Source organism: Uloborus diversus, chromosome 1 (genome assembly GCF_026930045.1).
Source record: "Uloborus diversus isolate 005 chromosome 1, Udiv.v.3.1, whole genome shotgun sequence".
NCBI lineage: Eukaryota > Metazoa > Arthropoda > Arachnida > Araneae > Uloboridae > Uloborus > Uloborus diversus.
In genome coordinates, this window is record NC_072731.1 from 92,820,585 (window position 1) to 92,828,774 (window position 8,190).

Genomic DNA, 8,190 nt, shown 5'->3' on the forward strand with positions numbered 1-8,190 from the left:
GAAAAAGGTTGGGCAACATTGTTATAGGCAATAATGACTCATTTTGAGTCCTAGAGTTTTTTTTTCTCTCTTTTCGGTTGTTATAATCAAGAAACATTTTAATGCAAAACATTAAGTTACCCCAAAAGAGGGAATTATATATGCCCTAGTAATTTGTTGCATTGTATTTATTTAATAAGGAATAGTTGAACTTTCACCAACAGTATCTTTTTAATGATTGACGTTAGTCTAAATTTAGTTGTTCCTTATTATTGTTACTTTTACTTTGTTATACAGTAAAGGCACACATTTTTCTTTTGCGTGAATTTCCTCATGTTAAAACCATCTGTGACGGGATTCTTGTCATAGTTGCTTTTTCTGAAGAAAGCATACCTCAAGGGAAAATAAACTCGGTTCGCGCGCTATTCGATTCAAAAATGCAATTAAAAATAACGGTACAAAAAAGTTGTTCCAAATCAGCAGAAGTAACTTGGCCCTCTTTCACGTTGTAAATCAATGTATGTTTTCTGTACTTTGATTTGAAAATACGTTTTAGCCAACAGTTAACACATATTAATTACTTTGCTGATTTTAACGAATCTAGTTACTTGTTAATAACGTACTAAAACATAAGTGTAACATAAGTATATAAAAGAAAATTTCTCTCAGTTGTATTTTATTAAAGCTCAGTTCGCGAAAGAAAAAGTATCTGAAACCTAATATATTGTCTTTTAAATGATTTGTATTTGAAATTCAACATCTGTAATTTCTTTCAACAACTTTGAAAAGTTTTTTATTGATAAACTTAAATCTCTCACTTTAAAAAACGTGTTTACCAACCTACATTTATTCTGTGTTTAAAAAATGGAACTACTCTTGTTTCAAATAGTTACAGTAAAACATTTACATTTTATTTTTAAATACGGTTAATGACTTTGCAAAAGGTTAATTTTCATTCAGCTGGAAGGTATGATGATTTCAGTCATCAGATCTGTACACCCTCATGTAAATTTTGTAAAAAGAAATGCTATTTTATAAAAAAAAAATCATGCATTAATTTTATACTAGTGCATGGTAATGGTTTCGTATTTTTCTGTAGCATAACACAATTTGATTGAAGCTTTTCTTTTTTCTGAGTGTGTGTGGGTACGTTCATATGTGCCTAAATAAGTTTTTTCACATTGAATTAAACCACTTTTTTACGTAAACTTACGTAACAATTTTTGTCGGCGTACGCATATAAGAAAATATCTAAATTATTTTTTTTTGTTTAAATTATGTTCTTCATTGCTTTAAAAAAGGTAATATTGAAAGCATTATTTTGAAAATTAACTCAGAAAAAATGCCTAAGTGTAATAGTACAGAATAAAAATGGACACAGAAAATTATGATTTTAAGTAACTTTATCAATAGTATATATTCTTGATAACTTAAAAATGTATGTAAAATGCCTTGTTCTTCACCCAATTTTATAAATCATAAATCATGTACATTTTATGCGTTTGTTTATAGTTTCTCGTATTAATTAATGGTTCGCTTGCTTTACAATTTGTTTTGAATGTATAAGAAAAAATAAAACTGATTCGTCATTGAAACTGCTTTGCAACTTGAAACTTATGTGCACAAATATATAAAATTCTTCGAAACTAGTCAAAAATTAAAAAAAAAATAATTGTAACACATATTGCTCCCGGTTTGAGCCAACAAGTAGTATAAAATTGACATTTCTTCTGGTCACACACAGCTATCAGTGTCTATCTTGCGTAAATACGGGATTTGAAGCAGTAACTCCCACCATTCCAACATTATTTGCGTAATATGCTAATGTTTAACATGAGAAGGACAAATTAGGAAGCAGCAATTGATGGAAAAGAAAATAGCACTTGTAGCAAGAAAACAACATATCACTCAAAGAAATTGCAGTAAAAATCCAAAGATATAAAATTTAATAAAAGCTGGACAAATGAAGGATGTTTGCACATTAAATTCATCAAAATATTAACTTCAAATTAAGTATAATCAATTAAGATAAGCATTCCAGAAGTGACCAGTACTTCAGTAGTGCCCACTTCAAAGTTTATGTTTGCAAAAAAGGATTCCAGGTCTCTCAAAGGATTCAAAAGTGCATCAAATGTGCAAGAGGTACAGTTTCCTGCACGTGTTAATCCATTGGGAAACCTGAACTCCATTTTTTTTTTCAAATATAAATCTTGAAGTGGCCACTACTGAAGCACTACTAAGCACTGGCCACTACTGGTTTGTTTACCTTATGAATTGACAGAAGGAATGAAATAAAATGAAATATACTGAACATCACAAAAAATTGTCAAGAAAAGAAACGATCGATTATTTATTCTTTTTTTTTTTTAGAAATTGCCACAAAATAATAGTTTACTAAGTGACGGTAAAAAAAATCGCAAAATATTTATTCGCAGAAAAAAACGTTTAGCCATTTCAAACTTTGTTAGCACAATTCAAAATTCTGTACCTCCGAGCCAGAAGGACGTTAAGTCAAAAAATTGCGATTTTCTGTTTATTAGTGTATGTAGAAGCCTATCATCACACATTGAGCAATGTGAACGTTTTTTTTTTAATCCTTTTTAATTTTTTTACTAGGATTAAAAGAGCACGCGTCCCATCCTTTGCATACGCTACAAAAAAAAAAAAAAAAAAAAAAAATCCTCTCAACTGTAAAATTGTCATAATGTAACGTATAAATTACGCGTCTCAGGCTATGAGGTACAGAAATTTCTTTGAAGAAAAAAAATTATGCTTTTATTCAAATTGGTTTATGCATGTTTTGTATATTTCGTAAACTTAGAATTTAAGAAAAAATTACAATCAAAATAGTATGTTGTCTGCTACTTTTAGATTGAATGTTAGGGAGGTGCAAACACCGTATTTTTTCTGAAAATTGTGCGAAAATATTGGATAATTCGTGTTTGGCTGCCTTCGATAGACACTGATTTTTTTTCATACTTATAACCATAAAGCATAAACAAACAGGCTCCATATGAAACCGAATCCTCTTAAACTAGAGTTCATTCCTATACAACGCTCCGCAGAGAAAATTAAACAATACAAATAGGATCATCACTTGAGTTTTGACGAGCAATGACATTTTTTCTCAGTTCCATAAAGGACGGATAATGGACGACATGGCCCTGGAACTTGTTGGAACCTCAAAAAGTTTCTTTCGGAATATCAGCTCCTAAAGTAGAAGTGCGGGTTGCTTGGACCAGAAGTCATCCACGTAACTGTGGGTGGGTTCAGTTCAGTGAAACACGGAAGTCTGCAGCCTATACGGTCGTTTCTCCACGGGATTTCTTGAGCTGACTGACGAAAAGGGACTATGTAAGTAATAAGGAACACTGAGCAAGAATTTAATCATGAAAAACACATTAAAGGTATACTACCGTATAAAGCACAAAATTAATGTCTGCAGCTAAGATTGAAATAGGATATTTTTGATGGACCCTTAGCGACATCTAATAATTTGTTCGAACTGCATAGTCCTAAACAAAGCATTTACTTAAATACAGTGTATTTAGGTAAAATATGTTAACAGCAGAAAGACGGAAGGTCCTGTGGGGACCCTCGCATACTTTGTTGTTCAGCAATATTCAATGGACTTGAAAAATATTTAATTGAGCTGAATGGAACTTTTTCACTTTTCATTACATGACCCTATTTGAATGCTTGTTTAATTATTATTTAATCATTCGCCCCACACTACTGTAAATATTGATTCTTTTACCTAGAAAGATGGGAGGGGCAAAAGTGGCCCGTAAGCTGTTTTACAATAAAAAAATACATTTTTTTTTCATTTGTTCCAATTGTTGTAGTGTAAATGCTATTCACACTAATTTAACCTGTAACTTCCTCTTTATGCAGCTGATTGAATATCCAAATGCTATAAGCTGTACCTATTGCTTACCAGCCGAACGGTAGCCATTGCTCTTGAAAAGATAAACGAATTCGACCTTTTGGCAAGTAAAGATAGAAAAACTGAAGATAATATTTTTTATTTAGTATCAAAAGAAAGTACATTGGGCATGTAGGCACTCAGGAGTAATTTTAAGAAAATTCACCGCAAAAATTGGTGGGGGCCGCACTAACTCCTTCAGTTTTTCTAGGTATACAGGAAATTTCAGACTTTCTAGTGTAAATAATAACCACCTGGAGACAAATAATATATTTTGCTAAAAGGTAAAGGTACGGCGTTAAAGCTTAGCATAGCAGTAGATGCGAGTACGAAGTAGTTTAGTGAAAAAGATTTTTTTTAATGGTACAGGAAAAGAAATCGCATAGATAAACAGTACTCAAAGTTTTGTATCTTTACGATGGTCTACTATGATGTTAAAACTTTTCTGTAATATTGATACCGTAAAAGTCATAGAGCAAGAGCCCATGAGCGTCAGACCTACGTCATCGTATAAAGGCCCAAAATTTTTCTGCTAAAGCACATCGCAATTAGTAAAATACGATCGCTATTGTTTTAACTGAATCAAGCTTGCTTTAGGAGGAAACAGATAGCGTACGTTGCGTCAAAAGCTGAGTCATCCCATGTCAAGTGACCTCGTCGTCTCCAACCGACCATCTCCGAATTGAACGAATTTTTGTAGAGGTGCACACAGACATGTCTTTGAAACTAACCTATACAAACTGCGTCCAAGACCCAAATTTTGAGGATCTAGGATCGACACAAAAAAAGGCTTCAAAAAGGCGGATTAGCTTTGTGAAACGACTTGTCATATTTAGCACGGTTACCCCATTGGAAGACTTTTTGAAGCCCCCTTCTTTTTTCTTTTTGAGGTATATTTGATACTCATATTTTGCGTCTTCAAATTTGCATGGGTTAGTTTCAAAGGCATCTTTGCACATCAATAAAATAACCTCCAAATCGGATATGGTTGGATGGGGATCATCAGGTCACGTGACATGTAATGAACCTAGAATGTTTAGATTTTGCAGAAATTTTACGCACCTTTGCTACCTCTTTCCTGCCAAAGCCAGCACAACTCAGTTTAAATAATATCTAAACTTTCTTACCTTGTATGATGTCCTTACGCAGAAAAATTTTGGACCTTTATACTATGACGTAGATTTGGTACTCATGGGATCTTGAATTATCACGGTAGGCCATGTCGGGCATTAATTATTTTTTCAATTACCTTGTTATTTGATTTAAAAAGTAATTGCAATTGAATTTTATTAATCGTAATTAAACTATAAATTGCACTTTGCAGTTAGTTTAATTGGATAATTGTACGTTAATCGTTTCTCACCATTAAAATAATTGCAATTAATTTTTGATTGTTTTATGACACAATTAAAACTAACAATTAACTTTATGTATCAATAGGTACAGCGCAGGGTACAGAGTCTAAGGTATTATTCAATTTCGTATTTTCGTTCAGTGCTGATTAATCGCTCGCCGCGTGAACTAGTCTCGTCTTAGCAAGCTCGTAATGTTTGTGTTTTAAGTGTTTTAAGTTTGTGTAAATCATTGTTTTAGTTTAACCCGTAACAGGGGACGTGAGATCTCAGAGAGCACTCTGTTTTATTTTATTACTAGCCGCCTGCGGCGACCAGCTGGTCCGCCTTTTTACGCCATTCGCCTTTTTCACTAGGGGTGACGCCTTCGGCGGCTGCTTAAACAATTTAGCGACGGCATTAATCAATGTTTTTCTCTATAAATCAGTATTATCATTCGTTTTTTTACGCCAATGTTGCCACCTTCGGCAGCTGCTTAAATAAATTTCGTGGCGGTGTCAATCAATCTACATCTATCTATATCATTAATAATTTGAATAAAATATTTTCTAGATCTGTCTCCAGTTTCGTCGTTTGGAATATTTTTAAAGGAGGGGGAGGGGAGACACAAACGACGTACTCTTCATGCAAATTTTGTCGAAAAATAACAAAAAGCACTTCCACTTTTATGTGAAAGCATTGTTTTTTCAAAGTCATGGTGTATGTGGGAGAAGGAGGGGGGGGGGGCATTGACATCCAATGTGCAAGCAGCCACCTACTGCGGATGTTTGGCTAACTTGTCATTTACCTTTTTACTTCAAGTTTGCCGCCTTCGGCGGTTGTTTAAATAAATTTGGCAGCAGTATTAATCAATGCATCTCTATCTTTTTTTTGTGCCATTCACATTTTTACACCAAGATTGCTGCCTTCGGCGGCTTTCTACCTTTACAATCTATCTCTACATTTTCTTATCCATCTCTATTTATTTTGACCTCCTCACACATTTCCTAATAAAAACAAAGAACACTCAAAAAACCGCTTTTTTTATTTAAGTAGAGCAAAAAAAAAAAGCTCAAATTCCCCGTAGTGTGCAAAAAGTAGCGTTCGACAAAGATAAAAAAATCTCGCTGTTTTTATTGAATTAATGCGCACAACTATGAAATGTAACGTAATATAGATACAGCGAAAGATCCAGCTTGGGGGGGGGGATGAAAAAAGAAATAAATGCCATCCCTAAATAAAACAAAAAAAAGGAAAGAAAAAAAGCAAGCGCTGCCGAAAAAACACGTGGTCATCACGTCAGAAAATGTAGAAATAAGCTATATAGTAAAAAAAAAGATTAACATTGCTTGCGATTAAAATTCCATCGTAAATATCGAATCGAAACCCAAGTAGTGACGTCACAGGCATAAAAGATTGAAGAACGCTTTTTTCGACTGATGCGTGAAAGGACATGATGTGTTCAGCATTAAAAAAATTGTTAAAAAAAACTATTGCGTATTTTTGAGAACTTTTTTCTTCTGAAGAGGGCGAAATGTTTTTACTATTACCAACTTAAATTTCAGAAATGAGGCTTTGATACTTCTCGCAGGATGATATTAGAAAGAAATAAAACCCAGAAAAACATGCAAATTAAAGGTTTTTTCAAAAATTCATAAAAAATACAAAAATTGCTCTATCTTCAAAATTTTTTTGTTCATCATATTTAAAATTAAATTTCCGACACTATAGTACCAAAAATATTTGTCTGGCGCGATTGGTTCGGGTTCTATGAGGTTAAAAGTACTAAAAAGGGATAAAAATCACATAAAATATTAAATAAATTTTTTCTAATTAAAATATCAAAAATCGAAGCCCGAGGTGCACAACTTCAGCAAAAACTACACCTGTATACCAAATTTCATCTTTCTAGGCCTTACCGTTTTCCCGGGATGCGCGCCACACACACAAACATCTTATTTTATTATTTGTATAGATTATTTTTTTAATCGTTTAATTAAGATACATTTCTGTAATTTCTCTCAGATGTTCTTTGGACTTTTATTATTACGAAAAAAAAAATATTTTTGAATTTTTAGTTGACATATACCTTTTCTGAGGAAATTTTTCTGGAGTCATATGGTTTTTGAGAAAAGTCATACGCTGCAGTAAATAATTTCTTACTCGTAATAAAGGCGAATCTGTTGTAAAAGTATATTGTACACAACCAGTATTTTTTTAAAGAGTTTGTTTTAATTTAAATTCACAAAGCAATTGACAATTATTAACTGTAGAAAATTACAATTAACAATTAATTTATTGTTAACTGTTACTACTACAGTTAACAATTAAGAATTTGTTTGTTGTAGTTTTCCACAATTACAATTGATCAACTGTTAGTTGTTTAGGTTACGCTTACCAATTAATCAATTGTTAATTTCAATTGTCCATGCATTTAAAATTGCCCAACACTGACCAGTACGACTTTCTTATTCAGCAAAATTGTCGACTCTTCTTTAATTAAAATCAACCCTTTTTCAAGTTAAAAGTCTAATGATTGAACAATTAGTTTCAAAAGAATGTTTTTGCTTCTAGCAAAAGGATCACGCATTACTTATTGATGTGGGATGCCAGTGGAGGCAACAAATACATACACGTGTACAAAACGATCTATTCATTTCAAAAAATAAACTGTTCAAATGTTGTCCATCCTATTCATTATGTTAAATGTTCCTAAATCATCGCATTGTTCTTGGCTCATCATCATTTCGTTTCTACTCATTCTGTGATTCATTTTTATCCACAGCATATACATAGCTATTTTTGTTTTAAAAAATATATTTTTAATTTGGAAGTCAAAGTGAAAATCCATTGCACCGGGTATTGCATAAAGCCAGGTATTCCATACCATACCGGTGTTTGGGGCAAAACATCGTACAGAGTACAGTATTTTATGCACTGCTCGTAAGTACTAGA